Here is a 22690-nt window from a genome sequence, read left to right on the forward strand (position 1 = left end):
GTTGATGGTTATGGTTTGTATCCTGTTAATGCCATGTATTATGGCCTGAAGTGTTGGTCCTAGTTTTTCTTCTATGAACTTTATAGTTTTAGGCTTTATATTCGGGTCTTCAATCTATTTTGAAGTAGTTCTTGTATACGGTGTTAGGTATGGGTCCTGTTTCATTTTTTTGCAAATGGATATCAAGTTTTGCTAGCACCATTTGTTAAAAAGACTGTCTTTTCTCCATTTGATGGACTTTGGGCCCTTCTCGAAGATCAGGTGACCGTAGGTGGATGGATTTACATCTGGGTTCTCAATTCTGTTCCATTGGTCAATTTATCTGTCGTTGTACCAGTACCAGGCTGTTTTGACTACTGTAGCTGTATAGTAGGTTCTGAAGTCAGGTAGTGTGCTTCTTCCCTTTCCATATAAAGTTAATGATTAGTTTTTCCATCTCTTTGAAGAATGTTGTTGGTATTTGTAATCCTTCTTCTTTGTTTACAAGTTTTGCATTCCAATCACCAGTAATTATCAATGCATCTTTGTAAAAATCGTGGAAATTTGTAAAAATCTTAAATTTTGTCATCTTTGGTATTAGTGGTTGGTGCATATATTTGAGTAATAGTTGTATTTATTGGTTTTCCTTGTAGGCTTATAGTTGTTATTCTATCACTGACAGCATCATACTTCAGGACAGATCTTGAATTTTTTTTTTTTTTCATGATGAATGTGATGCCATTCCTCTTCAATCTGTCATTCCCAGCATAGTAGATCATATGATTGTCTGATTCAAAATGCCCAATACCAGTCCATTTCTGCTTACTAATGGCTAGGATATTGATCTGCAAGTGCTCCATTTCATTTTTTACAACTTCCAATTTTCCACATTCTGATTATTAATGAATGTTTGCAGTTGTTTTTACTGATTTTAAGTCATGCCATATTAGCATATATGAAGGTCCTGAAAGCTTTAGTCCCAAATCTGTCTAGCAGTCTAGAAAGTTTATACTTAACCATGAGAAAATTAAAGGTGGACTGACTAACAGGTAGGCCTATAATTTTCACTGAAAATTTGTTGTTGTAGCCAAATAGAAGAGCTCATATAAGGTCTTATTCCTGCACATCTACCTTTTAATGTGGCAGAACTTAAAAATATTATTCTCATACTTGCTTTGTTTTTGTTATTTCTTAAATATGTTGGTGGTCCCAAATTGATGTAGAAACTAGGCCTTTAGCAGTATCTCCAACAGAAAATGTTCAGATACATGCACATCTTTTGTATCTTTAATTTGCAGTGGATGAACACATTGTGTTATAAGTGAAATTTTATGACTTATTATAGTTCAGATAAATACATCCATTTGACTTCAGTATGTAAATAATAGAATTAAACAATTGTAGACTAGCCCCAATTTCATGTTGTCTTCTAAAATTCTGACTCAATGTTCCACAACATTAATTGAATGATTTCAATGAATCAGGCACTGAGGACACAACCTTAAATAAACAGATGTAGGTTTAAGTAAATAATAATATATGTTTTTCATAGTTCTTCATAAATTTTTAGCCCTCATATCAAGAAAAGAAGATTGTTTGTGAGAAATAATTAATTATTTTCATTTACTTAGCATAGTTATTTAATACTTGCTACATTTGGAATTACTTCTGATATGGCTATGAGTCAATTATCTCCTTACGGATTTAAAAGGACATTTTGTATAATATGACAATGTAAGGCTTTCTCAACGCTAAAAACCTGGAACAAATTAAAAGAAAACATCATCCTAAGTGAAAAGTGACAATTCATTTCATGTCTATCTATATAAGATCATTAGGAAAACTGTAGTTAGAAAACCAAAAAGGAATAACACGCTTGGCATTTCTCAAGCTGAAAGAACTGAAGAAAAAATTCAAGCTTTGAGTTGCAATACTGAAGGGTTCTATGGGCAAAATACTGAATGATGCACGAAGCATCAAAAGAAGATGGAAGGAATACATACAGTCACTGTACCAAAAAGAATTTGTCCATGTTCAATCATTTTAGGAGATGGCATATAATCAAGAACCAATGGTACTGAAGGAAGAAATCCAAGCTGCACGGGAGATATTGGTGAGAAACAAGCCTCCAGGAATTGACAGAATACCAATTTAGATGTTTCAACAAGCAAATGCAGCGCTGGAAGTGCTCATTCATCTGTGCTAAGAAATTTGGAGGACAGCTACCTGGCCAACTGACTGGAAGAGATCCATATTTATGCCTATGCCTAAGAAAGGTGATACAAACAAATGTGGAAATTATCTAACAATATCATTAATATCACACACAAGTAAAATTATGGTGAAGTTCATTCAAAAGCAGTTGCAGCAGTACATCAACAGGGAACTGCCAGAGATTCAAACCAGACTCAGAAGAGGACATGCAAGGAGGAGTATCATTGCTGATGTAAGAAAGATCCTGACTGAAAGTAGAGAATACCAGAAAAATGTTTACCTGTGTTTTACTGACTATGCAAAAGCATTCAACTGTGTGGATCATAACAAATTATGGATTACAGTGCAAAGGATGGGAATTCCAGAACACTTAACTGTGCTTATGAGAAAACTGTACGTAGATCAAGAGGTATTGTTCAAACAGAGCAAGGGGATACTGCATGGTTTAAAGTCAGGAAAGGTGTGGGTCAGGATTGTACCCTTTCACCATACTTATTCAATCTGTATGTTGAGCAAATAATCTGAGAAGCTGGACCGTAGGAAGAAGAACGGGGCACCAGGATTGGAGGAAGACACATTAACAACCTGTGATAGGCAGATGACACTGCTTGCTGAAAGTGAAGGAGATTTGAAGCACTTACTGATGAAGATAAAAGACCACAGCCTTCAGTATGGATTACACCTCAACATAAAGAAAACAAAAATCCTCACAACTGAACCAATTAAGATGAATCAATAAATGGAGAAAAATTGAAGTTCTCAAGGATTTCATTTTACTTGCATCCACAATCAATGCCCATGGAAGCAGCAGTCAAGAAGTAAAAAGAATGTTTTGCCTTTGGCAGATCTACTGCAAAAGACCTCTTTAAAGTGTTAAAAAGCGAAGTTATCACTTTGAAGCCTAAGGTGTGCCTGACACAAGTGATGGTGTTTTCAGTTGTCTCATATGTATGTGAAAGCTGGACAATGACTAAGGAAGAGCAAAGAAGAATTGACACCTTTGAATTAAGGTGTTGGCAAGAATATTGAACATACCATGCCAAAAGAACGAACCAATCTGTCTTGGGGAAGTACAAACAGCATGCTTCTTAGAAGCAAGGATAGCGAGACTTCGTCTCCCACACTTGGACTTGTTATCAAGAGAGATCAGTCCCTGGAGAAGGACATCATGCTTAGTAAACTAAAGTGTCACCGAAAAAGAGGAAGACCCTTAATAAGATGAAGTGACACAGTGGCTGCAATAATGGGCTTAAGCATAACAATGACCATGAGGATGGCACAGGACCAGGCACTGTTTCGTTCTGTTGTACATAAGGTCGCTATAAGTTGGAACTGATTGGACAGTACCTAACAACAACATTTAGGAAAGTAAAAAGTCATGCATGCATATTACACATTTCATATTTACACTGGTTCTGTCATGTTGACTACTTCTGATATGAACAAATGTTATGGTCTAACACTGTGTTTCCTATATAAATAAAAGTTTAAACACTGTGTTTAAACTTACCTTATTCTTCAACACATAATATTATGTAAAATCAAAAGTCAAAATGAGGTCCACTTAAAAAGTAGTGATTGCCCCTGAAGTCTTCATTAAACAAACAAACAAAAAGTTTATTTTAATTAGTAAAGTACATCTGCTTTGAGCACTGTGCTCTCTTAAAGAATTACCTATGTGAGATAAGTGGCAACTTGAAATGCTGGATGGGAAGCTTAGAGGGAAGTGAGTTTAAAATAGTGCTGGTGGATTAATGTAGCAAAAGAGAGAATGGTAGCACACTTTGAAGAATGTAACCAATGTCACTGAATTACACATATAGAAATTATTGAAATGGTGTATCTTTGGCTGTGCATTTTTTCAACAAAATAAAAAACATTTTAAAAAAAGGTGGCAACTAGAGTAAATATTCTGTTTAAAATATTAAACTAATGTTATTTAATTTCATTGACTATCTTGGCAAATAAATGCTCTGTAAGCTAAGGTATAGGAGCCCTGTTGGCACAGTGGTTTAAGTGCTGGGCTGCCAAACAAAAGGTTGAAGGTTCAATCCCACCAGCCTGTTGGTGGCAGAAAGAGATGGCAGTCTGTTTTTGTAAAGATTTGCAGCCTTGGAAATCCCTTGGGGCAGTTCTACTCTGTCCTATATGGTCACGTTAAGTCGGAATCAACTATAGACAGCAGTGGGTTTGGTTTGCTTTGCGTAAGCTGTTATACAAAACCCTCAAAAAGGCTATAGAGACAAAGATCTATCTTTTCTGCCATTCACTGGGCTCCTACTCATGGTGATCTTATGTTTAATAAAACGAAATCTTACGTGGTCCTACACCATTTTCATGGTCACTGGTATGTTTATGTCCAAAGTTGCAGCAATGTGTCAACCCATCTCATGAGAGTCTCCTTCATTTTCACCTACCTTCTTTCTACTTTACAAAAATGATGGCTTTTCTAGAGAGGTCTTTCTGATTATGTGTCCAAAGTAAGTGAACTGAAGTCTCATCATCCTCAGTTCTAAGGAGCATTCTGGTTGTATTTCTTCTAAGAATGATTTTTTTTTTCTTCTTCTGGCAGTCCACGCCATATTTAATATTGTTTGTCAACATCACAATTCAAAAGCATCAATTCTTCTTCTATCTTCCTTTTTCATTGTCCAGCTTTCACATGCATATGATGCAATTGAAAAGATCATGGCTTGGGTAAGCTGTATCTTAGTCATCAAAGTGACATCTTTGCTTTGGAGAAGATTAAAGAGGTCTTTTGTGGCAGATTTGTACAATGCAATCATCATTTGATTTCTTGCTTGCTGCTTCCATGGATATTGATTGTTAATCCAAGCAGAATGAAATCATTAACAACTTCAAGATCTATCTAGGGCTGTCATATTGTTTAGAAACTATTCCAGAACCTTGGTACTACTGTACCTACGTTTTCCCATCTGTGAGATGGAGTCAACAATAGTGCCTATGTCGTGGGATTTTATTGAGGGTGATATGAGTTAATATAAGTATAACTCTTAGAAGAGTGCCTGGCACATAGTAAGCTCTATATGTGTTTGCTTTATTATTATATTTGAATATCTGTTACAGAAAGAATGAAATTCATAAAATGAGGGCAGAAATATATTCCAACAGGAAACAATTTAGCTTAGAGCAATATGGAAGATTCATTTCAGGAGGGAGATTTTTAGCAAAGGGACTAGGAGCAAATGTGGTGAAAGCAAAAAATAAAAAAATATTTATTGAAAACCTGTTGTACACTGGGTACTTCGTATGTATGATTTCAAGTAAATTCTCTCTGCAGTGCAGCAAGCTGGAGTAATTATCTCCATTTTACAAAGAACAATACTAAATAAACCTTAAACAAATCACCAAGGTTTCCACCTCTCATAGAGTCAACCCAAGATCAATACTGATGTATGTATCTTGCTCAAAATTATGTATCCTTATGATATCTTGTCTTCACTTAATTATATACTTGTCATCTCCTTCTAGGAACTTATGTGGTATCTTATTCAAACCCCTGCAATATCGTGGGTTTCAACTTTCCTCATAGACTATGCCTCTTGAGTGGAAAATATTGTTTATTGGCTTTATAAAGCATCTCACACTACTCTGACTTATGGAGACACTAAATAATTGCATGCATTAATGTCAATGAAATGAAACAGGTGGCTCCATGAAAACTTCCCCATAGGGTTTCCAAGGTAGTAGTGTTTTACAAGGTCAGACTGCCACATCTTTTTTCTGCGGAGGTGCTGGTGGGTTCCAACTATTGTCCTTTCAGTTAACAGGCAAGCTCTTAATCACTTCGCCACCGTGGTTCCTTTCCTTCCCTACACTGCCCCCCAATCCAAACACTGTTTCAGCGCATGAGTTAGCACAAAGTTGCTTATATACAAGCAACAAATACAGAATAACTGAAGGAGTATCACATATAGATGGGAATACACCAATAGAAGAGGAAAAAAGAGAAATGGATTGGTAGTGATGAGGTGGCAGAAGGACTTGAAATACAGGAAATCAGTTCTTTTGCAAATCACAAGATTGATACCCAAGCAGAATTTCCCCCCTTTTCCTCAAGGAATCATGAATGACTGGAGAAGATGATCAGATTTCTTTGTATTTTAAAATCCAAACATAATCTGAGTATTTCTATAACCTCCTGCTAACAATAATCCTTGAGTGTGTTTTAGGTTCCTCAGAATACTGTATTTTTATGAACATATTAAATGAATGTACCTGCTGTTTTTACCAAAAAAAAAAATTGCTGTCAAGTTTATTGCAACTCATAGAGACCCTATAGGACAGAGTAGAATTGCCCCCACAGGGTTTCCAAAGAGCGGCTAGTAGATTTGAACTGCTGACCTTTTGGTTAGTAGCAGAGCTCTTAACCACTCTGCCACCAGGGATCTTTGTTATTCTTAGTGGACCAGTAATCAACAGATTAACAAAATTGTTTCAAAACTTTTTCCTAGAGCTTTATTGCATTAAAAACAAAAAAGAACATTTCAATTCAGGGTTATGCTAAATATTTCAGTGATTTTCATAAGGTTAAAACGATGGAAAAAGTGTTTCCAACTTGTTTTTCCTTTTTTCCCCCAATTTCTTAATGATTTGAACTCCATTCCTCATTCTCACAGATTTCCAGAAGCCTCACCCTGCTCCAGCATGTTAGGCCCTAGTCCCTCAGACCTTTTTCTATAAAGCATAGTCCACACTATTTTTTCCATTCATGTCTTGATCCTCTAGGGGCCTAGTCTTCATATAGCTTTGGATTTTTGAACAGATCTGATGATAAACTCAATAATACATCTTATTTTTTAATTGCTTAATCTATGGACTTCCAAATGTCCTTACATTTTGACTGAGGCTCTTAATATTCCAAAATCACAGAGCAACAAATATTTTGTATAGTTGTTCTTTCTGTTAACGTTCAAGTCCCTTTTTACAGGAAGCTGACTGTTCTCTTTCACGCAAGTCTAATCCTCCCTCTTGGTGCAGCACAGACTGTTCTGTATCCTGTCATATCATCTTGCTGAAAGTTCTGTTATCCCATCACTGGAATGAAACATAAACACAACTACAGTGACTTGTCTTTACCTCTTGCCTAGTGCTGCAGTAACTAATAGCATTATATAATGAGGCTTGCTTATTTTATAAGAACACATGAAATGATCAAATCCTTGTTAAAATTCTCTCTATAAAAAAAAGCAAATGCACTGAAAAAAGAAAAGCTATTGAAAATTCACTTGAGTATAAATATAACAGAGAGCCAAGGGTTTTAATGGAACATTCATCCTGCTCTGATAAACAAATGTTTTCACCTAAAACATGTAATTTAATAGAAATAGCACAGCCAAGACTAACTGCCAAATTATTCTTAAGGGGGAAAAAAATTCCTTGACATTTAAGAAAATGGAACTTTTCAAAATCACTTGTCATGTACTCAAATATTTATTTTTAAGATAAACACTAGTATTACAGTGACCATGCATCTCAGACGCTGTATGTTCTTTTCTATATTTGAGCTCTGTTTCTCTCATATGTGTGGAGCTGGACTTTTTAAGTATGTAATTCCCGAATGTACAACTTCAGAAAGAAATTAAGAATAGAAGTGGATTCTGATAAAAGCATTTACAAAGATTTATTTGTTGCAAATATACCACATCAGTGCCAAAGGCATTATAGGAATAATACATTTCCCATCAGTTAGGTTCAATAGCTTTGCAAGCCTGCTGAGTTGGCTATCGATAAAAGAGATGCTAAATCAGATGGTGCTTGTCCTAAAGCATCCGAAATACAAGGAGGATAATCGTTTTAAAAAATGACTAACTACTTAATTTCATTCGTTTATTTTATATGAAATATTAAAGATGGGAATAGTAGAGAAGAGGAAAAGAATGAGGCTTGTTAGAAACATATTTGGAAGTGTTGGATAGATATTTCATACGTAGCTGTATATATGTACGAAATATATTTATACAAACTTATGTAAACTCTTGAAAATTTAAAGCTCAATGTAACTTACAATATAAATGATTGTTATTAAAGTTTATTCTTGACTTTTTTTTCTAATTTAGGACAGAGCATAAATTTGTACTGAAAATAAAGGTAAATTAGAAGTTTATCATTCAGAGACATTCAAGCCTTGTTTTCTCTGCTGACAGCACCAATATGAATAATGACAAGACCAATGATGAGGGCTTTTTTTGTGATACAAATCTCTCCATGGGCAGAGACTATAGTCATCATGAGTTTATTTCACAGTTTAGCTTCTTTCTGTAGTAAGCCACTATAATAAGATCAACTGTGCCCTTTCTGTAGATGGAATGTGAACTTCCAGTAGATCACAGCACAACTGATGTGGGTCCTTCAGCCACTCTGGTCATCATTGTCTAACAACTCCAGATCCATGCAGAGATTTGTATCTCTTATTATAATGGTCAAAATGAGCAGGATGACTCCATCAAATATTACAGTTTTCCAAACAATGATCACACTAATCAGATAATTTCCAAAATTTCACATAAATAGTATTCATGTAACCATGCTTAATGATATGAATACTGAATACTTATCAGTAATTCTCATTTGGGTCATGTTGCACATACAATGAATTGTATGATCAAATATTCGTTTAAAAATATCAAGTTATTATGGGAAATATATTCTTGGATTTGCTCCTATATGAGTTCTACAAAGAAAGAAAGAGAGAGAGGAAGAGAAAAAAAGATGATATGACTTCACTGATATCATTAAGACTGTAACATCAAGGTTACCAGTGACAAACAGAAAACTAATGAACATAAGCAAGCTTAAGGTCGATTAGATTCACAAGAAAAAAATCAATGACATGGAAAAGAACAGAGTTACTGAGGAATGAGATTGCATCTTCCAACTTGTACACAAAGGACAATAAAAGGAAACAAAACTGTAGATTACAAGGTCCAGTTGATGTCATGTCAACACATGAAAAGTAAAGTGCAAAATGAAGGCAATTAACTGGATAACTGAAGCAAAACCAAACAACTTTGCCTAAATTAAATGGTTACTTCACTTGAAAGTAATTTTGGACCCGAACTATCCTGAATGGTTTGATGTAAGTACTTATTAATCTTATAATAAGGGTAAGAGGGGTGACTTTTTTGTCCTAAAGTGTCTCCCTTGGAACTGAAACTGAGGATAGATTTTTCAAGTAGGGAAATTGACATATTAGAAATTTTATCTATTAATGGCCACATGGTTGTCTTATTTGTTAATTGTTTCCTTGGCCTGGCTAGTTCCCAAATTCTATCAATGTGCAGAGGGGCAGAGGATAATCTGTTAGAGGTAAGATGCACACTGACAGAAATGTGGAGGTCTAAATATTCTCAACAGAGGGCTACAAAATTAAGTTCATGGTTTATAGCTATTTCTCTACTGGATCATCCCACATATCAAGCTATAAATAATTATAAGATAAAACAGTTATTGATTTTCTGCTATGGACTAGATGCAATAAGCATAGCCCTAATGTGAACAAAAGCAATCAAAATGTTTATTACTCTAATTTTGAAGATGAGGAAAAGGAGGCTCCAATATCTCAAATAACTAAACCATGGTCACGCAATTAGGCAAAGGCCAAGCTGGAATTCATTCTTAGGTTGGTCTGGCCCAAAATCAATAGTATTTTACCAAAAAAAAAAAAAATTTATTTTCTTAAATTTAAGATACATGACACCATAAAAAAAATCTTTGGTTTTTCTGTGTATCTTAAGAACAAGTGTAGAACAATGAAACCAATCATTTGTTTTTTGATTGGTGTCTTTCAAATGTTTTTTTTACACGCTTACATTTGCTTTTTTGTTTGTTTTTGTATTTTTAAAGGAATGCATTTCCCAATGCATTTTTATTTTTCTGCACACAGGAGCCAGAGGGATAATTCTGTAAGGTGAATCAGATTTTGTCATTACCTCACCTGCTCAAAAGCTTTCAATGACCTATCATACTTTGACTAATATCGGAAATCCTAATCTTGCCAGAAAAGCTCAACATGATCTTGTTCTTATGTTCCTCTCCCTAACCCGGGTGCATTCTCGCATTTTCCTTTTCCTTGGACATGCTTAAACTTTACTGTCATAATCCCTCTTCTTGTGGATCACTCCTTCATTTTCTTCTGGCATTTCTAAAATATTACGTCTGCCCACACTAAATAAAATAACATCCTTCCCCACACACCCACAGATGTTTGCTTTGCTCTATCAATTTATTCTCCCTTATTGTTTTTATTGCATCACTATCTAAAATAAAATTACATGTTTATTTGTTTGCTTGCTTATTTTTTAAACCGTTCACACAAAACAACTCTTTTTGGTGGATTTTTGCTGCTTTCATCAATGGCTCAACAGAACTTAAACAGTGCATGTAGTAGCTATTCACTGAATATTACTTGTATGGAAAAATATGCAACTTATTCATTATATTAGGTATTCATAAAATAGTGCTTATCTCAAGTATTTTTTTATTAAAATAACAGAAATTGTCTTATTGTTTTCATATTGCACATCAAATAATCTTTCTTTCCCATGGGGAATGAGCATTTTGTTTTGGAGAACAGTAATGTGGATTATTGAAACATTGTATATTAGTGACTATGTTAATATGACCTCTGTATAGTACTAGAGATTGTTGATTGGCCCATAAATATCAACTTTACATTCCATTCAAGTTAGAAACAATTGACAGATGCAGATAAAAATTTAATTATTCTCCTTTTCCTTCTAGCAAAACTATGCAGAAAAACTTAACTGGTTCTGGTCAAATGAACTGCAAATATTTCATCCCAGGTATAGACAGACTTTTCCATTCAGTCATAGACAGAGATGGAGCACAGAGGCTACTCTATGGGATAGACAAAAAATAAATAAATAAATAAAAACATTGTTGTCGAGTCTATTCAGACTCATAGCGACCCTATATACAGGACCAAGTAGAACTGCCCTGTAGGGTTTCCAAGGAGTGGATTCAAAATGCTGACCTTTTGGTTAGCAGCTGAGCTCTTAATCACTGTGCAACCAAGGCTCCACTCTATATGATAGACTGTATAAAATTTAGAGCATGAAAAAGAAAATAGATACTTACTCTAAATAGAGAGGCTAATACTAAAGGTAAAGACAAATCATTTGAGCCAGACATACCCAGCAATTCCTCCAAAACATAAGGATCACCTAGACTACCCTCTTTCTGCTGAACACAAGTGACCAAGAGGGGGAAATAGGCTACACAGGTGGAAGCAGTTTTCAACTGTGATGGAATTCCTTCAACATGAAAACCTGAAACAAAAAAAGGAAGTTCCTTTCTCACACTGATATACAGGTTTGTTTCCTCAACCAATTTGACTCAAGTATCAGGCTTTTGCTCAAGCAAGCTGTGACTGCTGCTCCTAGGGAAGACGCTAAATCTTCTCTCAAGACAGTTCCCCCACTTTCACGAGGCAGCACACCTACTGCCAACCGCTGCCTCTATGTTGATTCTTCTGGAAATGCTGTTAGAAAGTGGGGGTTTATGCTCTACACAAACCTCTAGAATTTGGTCTGAAGATCCTTTTTTTTTTTTTTTTTTTTACTCTACATCATGTCTAGTCACATTAGCCAATGTTGGTCCTCTAAGACTATGTAGTTACATTTAATAACAGTATTAACATGTTGTTGCTGTTAGTTGCCATCAAGTCGATTCTGACTCATGGTGACCCCATATGAGCAGAATAGAACAGTTCTACACAATTTTCAAGGCTGTGACCTTTCATAAGCTGAATGCTAGGCCTATCCTCCAAGGATAGGATTGCCAACCTTTCAGCTAGTAGCAGAGCATTTATCTATTTGTGCCACCCAGGGACTAGTAGCATAAACATACTCTGATAATAATATAAGGAATCCACATTTTAATATAAAGCTTTCGCAGTATCAGATTCCTGGGAGAAACTTAAAGTTATAGTCCGAATATTAAATTACCTTACAAGTAAAAATAGTTATTTAGATTAAAGTTAAAAAGTTAAAAACAAATAAACAACAAACAAAAACTTTTCATTTTCATAAGCTCCATCATGCCATGAGGAAATGAAAATTTCTGGACGAAATGGAATGTCTTTCAGGAATTACCACCTGAGCTGTACTTCACTGAAATTTTGGAATTTATTCAGGATTTCAGAAATCATATTAGTTCAGCACCAAGATTAGCCTGTTCCAAACACCTCCTCTGTGCATCTCTAACTAATTTGATTTCATAATTTTTTTCCTCTCTCAATAGTTACAGTCCCTTTGACATCTTTTATTTTGTGTGTGTATTTTTTAAATTTCTCTTCCCCTTTTTATTCTTAATTTGGTTAGTTAGTAGTGTATTAGTTATATATTGCTATTTACTATAAGCCAAAACTTGGTGGCTTACAAGTGCAAATATTTATTGTCTCCCAGTTTCTTTGGGTTAGAAATCCAAGCATGGCTTGTCTGGATATCCTTTGCTTAGGGTTATCTCATTCAGTTGCAGTCAGGGTGTTGGTCGAGGTTGTACTCTCATATAAAGTCTTGACTGTAGAATGATACACTTTCAAACTCATTTACATGGCTGGTGACAGATTCACTTCTTCACTGGCTGTTAGCTGGAGGCTTTCCTTAGTTCCTTATCATGTAGGTCTCTCCATAAGGCAACTCAGAAAATGGCAACGGGCTTCCTTCAGAGAAAGCAAGCCAAGGAGTGAAAGCATGTCTAAAATTTAGACACACCAATGTTGATGTTGAAACTTAAACTTAGAAGCGACTTCCCATCACCTCTGCCACATTCTGTTGATTAGAAATCACTAATTCTAGACCACATTTAAGAGAAGAGGACTATACAAGAGTGTGAATATCAGTGCTTGGGGATCATTGCAAGCCATCTGAAAGTCTACCTGGCGCAAGTGTTTTACCTATTTTTAATTTTTCCATTAAAATCTTGCTTGTTTGTTTTATTAGTTCTTATATGTTTCTATTTTCTAACTCATAGATTTCTTCTATCTTTATTTGCCACCTTCTGTTTTCCCTTGCTTTATTTTCCTTACCTTTCCAGTTGAATACTTAATTCATTCTTTTATTTTTGTGGATATGAATATTAAAGTCTATAAATTTTCCTCTGCTTACTACTGCTTTACTTTATCCCACAAATTCTCATGTGTTCTTATACATGATGTTTTCATTGTCATCATATTATAAAAAGATGGTACCCAGTGAAACTGCCTTCTGCACAACCCCATCTTCTTTGCTCTACTGGAGGGTCAGGAAATAGTCTTATTGGTCTAGCATAATTATTCCATCATTTATTAGTAAAGTTAACATTACAGAATTTCCTGCCTCCATTAGATGGTATGATTTTGAACCATGGGTAGGGAGAGTGACCATATGTCCCATTTTGTACTAGATAATCTGGGTCTGTGTCTAATGTCCCAGTACAATTTTTAATAGCACCCTTCTTTACCCATAAATGCTTACTTTGCGTTCTAAAGTATACAACTACTGCAACAATGAATGTTATTTGCCTCTTTGTTGTTATGTGTGTGTGTGTAGATTCCAACTTACCTAGATACCATTTTCTTATAGGATATAAACCAAACAAAACCAATCTCATTGCTGTCGAGTCAATTCCGACTCACAGCTACCTTTTAGGACAAAGTAGAACTGCCTCATAGAGTTTCCAGTGTGTAAATCTTTATGGAAACAGACTGCCACATCTTTCTTCTACAGAGCAGTGGGTAGGTTCAAACTGCTGACCTTCTGGTGGGCAGCCAAGTGCTTTAATCACTGTGCCATCATGGATCATTTATAGGAACATGGAAACCCCAAACTCTTTGGAAAGGTTAAAAATGAGAAAACCTTCAAGAAATCAAATACATCAATTTGTGGTTAATGCCTGATATCTTTTTAAAAAGCATTAACTAAAATTAATTTTTACTATCTTGATTAAATATTCTTTATCACTAGTGAATTTTAATAGTGAGTTACTAAGTATAAGAGACTGATTAAAGTCATCAGCTGAGACTCTGAAACCCCTGGATTTGAGGATAACTGATGTTGCTACTATCTTTGTGTCTTTGGCAAGTTACTTTAACTCGCTGAGATTTAGCTTCCTGTCACATAAAAGTATAATAACCTCATAAGATTGTTCTGAGAGTTAAATGCCTGATAAATAATAGATTACCAGTAATTTGTAGTTATTATTAGTTTTAAGTAGTAATATTGCTAGGTTTAATCCCTTTTAAGAGACTGATTCAAACTCTGGGATTTTTAAATTTGATAGAAAAGAAGCTTGCAATTATTTTTCTTTTGCACTAATAATTTTCAAGGAAAGTTTTCCTGTATCTACTGTCAAACAATTGGCGATGACTAATGACATCCTTAGTCATTTTCTGTTATTTTCTTGTTTGTTTCCTTCAGTCCCATATGTCAGAGAAGTGAAGATAGAGTTGTAGAATGTTTTTCTGAAACACTAGAAAGTACAGTTTTTGAAACATACATGTCGTCTTGTATCCAAAAGATAATTTTAAAGTGCATCCTTGCTTCATATCTAAATAAAAGGCTATTGCAGGCAAACCAAATCCCTCACTAGCAAATGTCTTGTACACACTGTTTGTCCCCATGGCCACATAGCAAGTCCTAGTCTCAAGGTGGAAGTCTAAAAGGAGTAATACTACTTCTATAACACATAATTTAATGTCATTTAATCAGAAAATAAGAAAACGTAGAAATCACTAGATGCAATTTAACTGACTGCAGCAAGAGCAACCATGATGTTTTTTCAAAAATATTTTAATAATGTACTATACAGAATCATCACTGAAGTGGGATTTATTCAATAAAACTTTTGGTCAAATTGGTAAATTGTTAGAGAAGAAAATACAGCAAATACCTTTCTTCAGACTAAATGCAAAAATGTGATTTTGATGACTTTAATGTAAAATCTAAAGAAAACATATATACCTGAAAGTCTTATTAAGTATAATACAGATGGAGAATAGTAAAAAGAGAAAGAAAAAGTGCTGCCACACGAATAAAGTAAAAGTTTATATATTTAAAGGTCACTGACAAGGAAAGAAATAGTTGAAACATATACTAAAGACAACTGGTTAATATATTACTATAGCAAAATATAACACTTTAATGTAAAGACTAATTCCTTAGTAGGGAAATAATTGGGGAAGTTTTGAACAGAGATTTCACAAAGCCAAAAAGAAGGAAAGAAAATACAGTGAATGACAAATACATATGAACATTTCAATGTAAATAATGAAGAACTGTAAATGAAAACGAACTTCTATTATTTCAACAGTAATATTTCTAAGATTTAGAACTACATAACTATATTAATAATATACTTTCAGGGTACAGAAAAAGGGAACATACTTACATCATTTTCAGCATAAAAATAACAACAAACATGAAAACTACAAATCTTTCCATCACTTAAAAATTTTTACTACTCTTGACTTCATAATTTAATTCCAGGATTTTTGTCTTAAAACTATAGACAGGAAATATGACTAAGATATATGTATCAACATAAATACTTATTGCAAAGTTATATAATAGTGAGATATTGAGAACCCAAATGACAAAAAAACTATGATTTATATAAAGTAAAATTTTAATAGGACAAGAAAACAAAATATAAGTACGCAGTCATTAAAATTCTACTGCTTGGCAAAAGTGTTCATAATGTAATCATAAATGAAAATAACAATATGCATAGCTGTATGTATACAGTGTAGTCTGTGTTGTTAAATTATATGCAAACATGCACAAGTATTTACACGCACATCAAACAAATAACTGTAAAAAAAAGAATCAAAGAAATAGAGTAAAATTGTTAATTTTTTTTGAGATTTCTGGCCAGGCTTATTCCCTTATGATTTTCTACATTTCCCTTTTTTTTCTAAATATTCTCATCTTACTTTCATAAATAGAAAAACTTAACCAAAAAAGTATAATGTTGTAGGTGAGGCCAAGACGGCAGAATATTCAGACACTTCCTGTGGTCCCTCTTAACAACAAAGATCTGAAAAAACAAATGAATCAATTCTGTATGACAATCTAGGAGCCCTGACATCGTAGGCAAAGTTGAGGGATTGGACTGACTGGCAGATGGAGGGAGAGACTGTTCTGAAGCAGCAAGGAGCTGCCAGACCTGACCCAGCAGGAACTGGCACCCTGTGGGCCAGATAGACTGGCATGCGCAGTGAGGCAAGCAGTGGCATTCAGAATGCATTTTCCACATCAGGAGAGACCAAGCAGAGGAGATTCTACTCAAGCCTCCAGAACTAGTGAAAAGAGGTGCTCAATTGACAAAAGATAAGTACATGCATCAAAACCACTTTTCAGATCAAAAAACACCCCATTTCGGAAGAAACTCCCATTTACCTGCCTCCTGCATGCTCTGCTACAGGTGCCAGGCTAGCTTCAGGATTGCCACATCCCCTGGACTGGAAGTAGGACTCGTCTTGCTCCTTGAGCCATTCTCCCAGCCTTAAAGAGGGAAGAAATTAACAAACAGAGAAAAAATAATCTGCAAGCTCCCCTAAGCTTGGAAATAAGGACAGGCACAGCTCCTTTGCCTAGGCATAGGCATAAAGGGTCCACAAACTTTAACTGTCTTTCACATCTGCATAGAACTGTGTGGGCCTGATTCAACGGTGTAGGCCCTCATTAGCACAAAACAACAGGGTGAACCCCTGAAGCCTAAATTCAAGTGTATCAGCTAACTGGTGGAGTGGCAGGTTCCTGACATTTGACACTGCTCTGCCCATTAAACAGGGTCATCACCTGCCCACATCAGGGTCCTGAGGACTGGTGGCTTCACCCATGTCACCTAGTCACCTGTGACAGGGATCCAAGAATAAGTGATGCCTCTCAGTCTTTACAGCCAACAGAATTGGGTGCCCATAGTCTGGCTGCAAAACACATCCACCTATACGCTCTAGGAAATAAGGACACGCTTTCCTTCCAGACACTCAGGGGTAGCCATCAGCCCCTGCCTTGCTCAGTGAGTGACCCCCTACTGCAGCTAGATACCTGTGCCTACTCTAAAAACCCTTGCCTGTCTAGGACTGTAGGTGAGAGCCTGCACTGCACACTTGGTGACTGACTACCTGTACACCTGAGCAGAATCCATACAAGAAAATTAAATTGACTGCTGGGCTCACATACCTAGTAACAGATCTAACTGCCTGGTGACAGGACATTAGAGCTTCAAAGGCACCAATAATCAAACTTGCTCACACGAGCAGCCTATTTGGGTGTATCAAAACAAAACAAAACAAGAAGCTAGGACACAGTAAGCAAACATAAAATAAATAAATACAATAACTTATTGATGGCTCAGAGACAACAGTCAATATCAAATCACATAAACAGGCAGACCATGATGACTTCAGCAACCTCCCAAAACAAAGAATCAAGAAATCTTCCAGAGGAAGAGAGCTTCTTGGAAGTATCGGAGGTAGAATACAAAAGATTAATATACAGAACTCTTCAAGAGATGAGGAAGGATATCATTAAAAATGCATGGCAAGCCAAGGAACACACAGACAAAGGAATAGAGGAACTTAAGGAGATTAGAGAAGAGTATAATGACAAATTTAACAGGCTGCAAGAATCCATAGAGAGATAGCAAATAGAAATCTAGAAGATTAACAATGAAATTTCAGAGTTAGACAACTCAATAGAAAGTCATAGGAGCAGAACTGAGGAAATGGGAAGACAGAATTAGTGAGACTGAAGATAAACCATTTGACACCAACTTATTTGAGGAAAAATCAGATAAAAGAATTTAAAAAAAATGAAGAAACCCTAAGAATTATGTGGGACTCTATCAAGAGGAATAACCTACGAATAATTGGAGTACCAGAACAGGGAAGGATAACAGAAAATACAGAGAGAATTATTGACGATTTCTTGGCAGAAAACTTATCAGATATCATGAAGATTGAGAAGATATCTATCCAAGATGTTCATCGAACGCAAGGTACTTCCCAGAAGACAGTCACCAAGACATATTATAATCAAACTTGTCAAAATCAAAGATAAAGAGAGAGTTTTAAGAGTGGCTAGGGATAAAGGAAAAGTCACCTACAAAGGAGAGTCAATAAGACTAAGCTCGGACTACTCAGTAGAAACCATGCAGGCAAGACGGCAGTGGGATGGCATGTATAAAACTTTGAAGGAAAGAAAATTTCCAGCCAAGAATTATATATCCAGCAAAACTTTCTCTCAAATATGATGGCGAATTTAGGACATTTCCAGATAAACAGAAGTTAAAGGAATTTGCAAAAAACAAACAAAAATTACAAGAAATACTAAAGGAAGTCCTATGGTTACATAATCAATAACATCAGATAACAACCCAAGATTAGAACACAGGACATAGCAACCAAGTATCAACCTAGATAGGGAAGTCACACAAATAAATCAGAGCTAAAACACTGAAAACAGGGAAACAGAGATGTCAATATGTAAAAGCGGACATTAAAACAAAAAAGAGGAACTAAAAAAATGTTGTTATAGATCTTACACATGGAGAGGAAGTCAAGACAATATAAAGAAATCAAAGATTGGTTTAAACTTAGAAAAATATGGGTAAATATTTGGGTAGCCACAAAGGAAACTAACAATTCTACACATCAAAATAAGAAATAAGAAAAACATAAAGACTCAGCAAATACAAAATCACCAACAATGAAAAAGATGAAAATAAAATACATAAAGAAAAATGACTCGACACAGAAAATTAAGTAGAGCAAAGAAACTGTTAACAACACACAAAAAAGACTTCAAAATGACGGCACTAAATTCATACCTATAAATAATTACACTTAATGTAAATGGCCTAAATGCACCAATAAAGAGATAGAGAGTTGTAGAATGGATTAAAAAACACGATCTGTCTATATGCTGCCTACAACAGACAAATCTTAAAGACACAAGCACCTTAAAATTGAAAGGATGGAAAAAATATATCAAGCAAACAACACTCAAAAAAGAGCAAGAGTGGCAATATTAACCTCTGATAAAATAGACTTTAAAGTAAAATCCACCACAGAAGATAAGGAAGGGCACTACATAATGATTAAAGAGTCAATATAACAGGAGGACATAACCATAATAAATATTTATACACCCAATGACAGGGCTCCAAAATACATAAAACAAACTCCAACAGCATTGAAAAGAGAGATATACAGCTCCCCAATAATAGTAGGAGACTTCAACACACCACTTACGTGAAGGACAGAACATCCAGAAAGAAGCTCAATAAAGACATGGAGGATCTAAATGCCACAGTCAAACAACTTGATCTCATAGATGTGTACAGAACAATCCACCCAACAGCAGCCCAGTATACTTTCTTTTCCAACGCACATGGAACATTCTCCAGAATATACCACATATTAGGTCATAAAGCAATTCTTAACAGAATCCAAAGCATTGAAATATTACAAAGTATCTTTTCTGACCATAAAGCCATAAAAGTAGAAATCAGTAACCGAAAAAGCAGGAAAAAAAAAAAAATCAAAAGCCTGGAAACTGAACAACACCTTGCTCAAAAACTACTAGGCTATAGAAGAAATTAAGGACAGAATAAAGAAATTCACAGAATCAAATGAGAATGAAAACATGTTTTAACAGAATCTTAGGGATGCAGCAAAAGCAGTGCTCGGAGGTCAACTGAGAGCAAGAAATGCAGACATCCAAAAAGAAGAAAGGGGACTTCTGGGTGACGTGGCACTACAGACAGAAGAATCATGCCGTCCCTCCACAGCAAATATCCAAAAAACTAAGTCAAACAAAGACACACATCAATCCTGAAACTGAAGCACAAAATGAAAAGATAAAGAATTCAGCCAAGCACCAAATGGAATAAGAAACTGACAGAGAACAGAGAGTGAGGAGAGATACATGCAGAGGTCCCCTATCAGCTAACGCAGTATGGATTCACCATCTTGGACTCCTATCAGAGATCAGCAAACAGGGGGTACAAGAAAGGAGCTTCACGGAGCCTCCAGCAGGAAACAGAACAACCGGTAACCAGTTATGCTTTCCCAATCCCCACCCTTCTTCACCCCCACTTGGCCTCCTCTGCTTCTTGTGGCCACAGCCTCTTGGCAGGGAAGTGCTGGCTTTACCCCAGAGTCACTTGGATTCCCCTCGCACTGGCTGGCTCCCTGAGAGCCATTTGTTGGTCACTGGTGTTGCTCTTTTCCTCTCCTTTAGATTTCTTCCTTACCTCTCATCACCTCCCCCTCCACTCTCTCACATACCTGGCTCCGTGTACCATCTTTGCTTCTTCCTGAAAGGCTGTGAAACGTGGCTTGACTGTGAAACTGCTTCTCAGCCAATGCTGCCATGCTGGTGGGCCCTGGGCCTTTTTTGTTTGTTTGTTTGTTCTGATTTGTTTGTTTGTTTTCTTATTCTTTTCTCAGCTTGGGAGCCCCTGCTAGCTGGGCAGTATTGTGTGCTTGGGAGCTACTCCCTTACTCTGGGCATGTGCGCATGGCATCCCTGGGGGCATTTCTTTTTTATTTTTGTTTCTTTGTTTTGTTTTATTCTCTCTCTTTTTCCCTTTTTGTCTTTCTACATGTCTCAGTTTGTTGTCTCTCTATAGTTACTTTCTCTTCTTGTCTCCTGAACACCTGGTGCTGTGTGACACCTCTACCCTTCTAGCCAGGCTGTACTACATGGCCTGGGAGCAACTTCCCCGGTCCTCATAGCAACATGGGTGAGACCCTTGAGGGTTCCTTTTTTTTTGTAATTTTTATTTCTTCTTTTTTTCTTTTTCTTTTTTCCTTTTTATTTTTCTCCATTCTCAGTCTTTCATCTCTCCACTTCAACAGCAAGCTCCCTTAGCACTGTTTTTTGTTTGTTTGTTTATGTGTATGATTTTGGCTCCTCTTCCTGTCCCCTCTCTCTCCTCTCTTCCATACCCATTTTAGCTCCAAAAATCCCAATCTCCACCCTCCTTCCTGTCTACCTGCACCATGCTCTGAGCATCACACCCCCAAGCAGCACAGGCACGGCCTACTGGAAACTGCCCTGCACTGAATACCAGCCCACCCTGTCAGCCTTAGCACTTGCCACAAACAACCCATCCCAGCAACTCTTCTTCAGCTGGACCTGCCCTGCTGTACCTTACGTGAGTGACTGACCCTACCAGTTGGAGAAGGAGGTGAAAAGTATTGTGCTTACAGATGAGTAAACAACAAAGAATAAACAGCCTGCCTGTTCAGACACAAACAACTAAAACAAAAAAGCAGGATTAAACAAACAAATCTACAATCTATAAACAAGGAAAAGAATTATTGAATGCTCCAAAGATAGCAGACAATATCAAAACATGTACAAAAACATGACAGGATGCTTCCGGTAGGTGTCTGAAATAAAATACCAGATGACTTTCCAGTAGGAGAAGAGGCACTAGAACTACCTGATAGGGAATTCACATCTCTAATATTCAGAGCTATCCAAGAGTTGAAGCAAAAAGGGGACAAAAATGAGGAAAAAATACATAAATTCATGGAAAAGACAGATAAATTCATGGAAAATACAGACAAAAAATTGGAAGAATTCAGGAAATTAATGCATGAAAAAAATTCTAAAATAAATTCACAACTAAAAATCATACAAAAACAACAATTAGAAATAAAGAACAAGATTTCAGAATTGGACAGTGTCATAGAAGGGCTGAGCAGCAGGTTTGAAACAATGGAAGACAGGATCAGCGAAATTGAAGACAAACACTTGGATACAACTCTATTTGAGGAAAAATCAGAACAAAGAAAAATGAAGAAACCCTAAGAATTATGTGGGATACAAACAAAAGCAAAAATTTGCATGTGATCAGGAATCCAGAACAGGTGGAGAAAACAGAAAACACAGAGATAATTGAAGAACTGCTGACAGAAAACTTCCCCAATATCATGAAATATGAAAAGCTGACCATCCAAGAAGTCCAACAAACGATATATAGGATAGAGCCCAAGAGAAAATCACCAAGGCATATCATGATTACATTCCCTAAAACCAAAGACAAAGAAAGAATCCTGAGAGAGCTTGAGAAAAACAAAAAGTCACATACAGAGCAGAAACAATAAGACTAAGCTCGGATTATTCGGCAGAAACCATGCAGGCAAGAAGGCAATGGGATGACATATATAAAACCTTGAAAGAAAAATACTGAACAGGCAATAGATAAGTTGTATCTTTGGTGAAGGGTGAGACAGTACACAATACTGGGGAAACCAGCACAACTTTTACAAGGCAGGGGTCATGGAAGCTCCCTAGAAACATCCAGACTCCCTGAGGGACTGAATTGCTGGGCAGAGGGCTCTGGGGACCATTGGCTTGGGGAACATCTAGCTCAATTGGCATAACACAGTTTATAAAGACAATGTTTTACATTCTACCTTAGTGAGTAGCGTCTGGGGTCTTAAAAGCCTGTGAGC

This window comes from Trichechus manatus, unplaced genomic scaffold (genome assembly GCF_000243295.1).
Source record: "Trichechus manatus latirostris isolate Lorelei unplaced genomic scaffold, TriManLat1.0 scaffold00034, whole genome shotgun sequence".
Taxonomy (NCBI): Eukaryota; Metazoa; Chordata; class Mammalia; order Sirenia; family Trichechidae; genus Trichechus; species Trichechus manatus.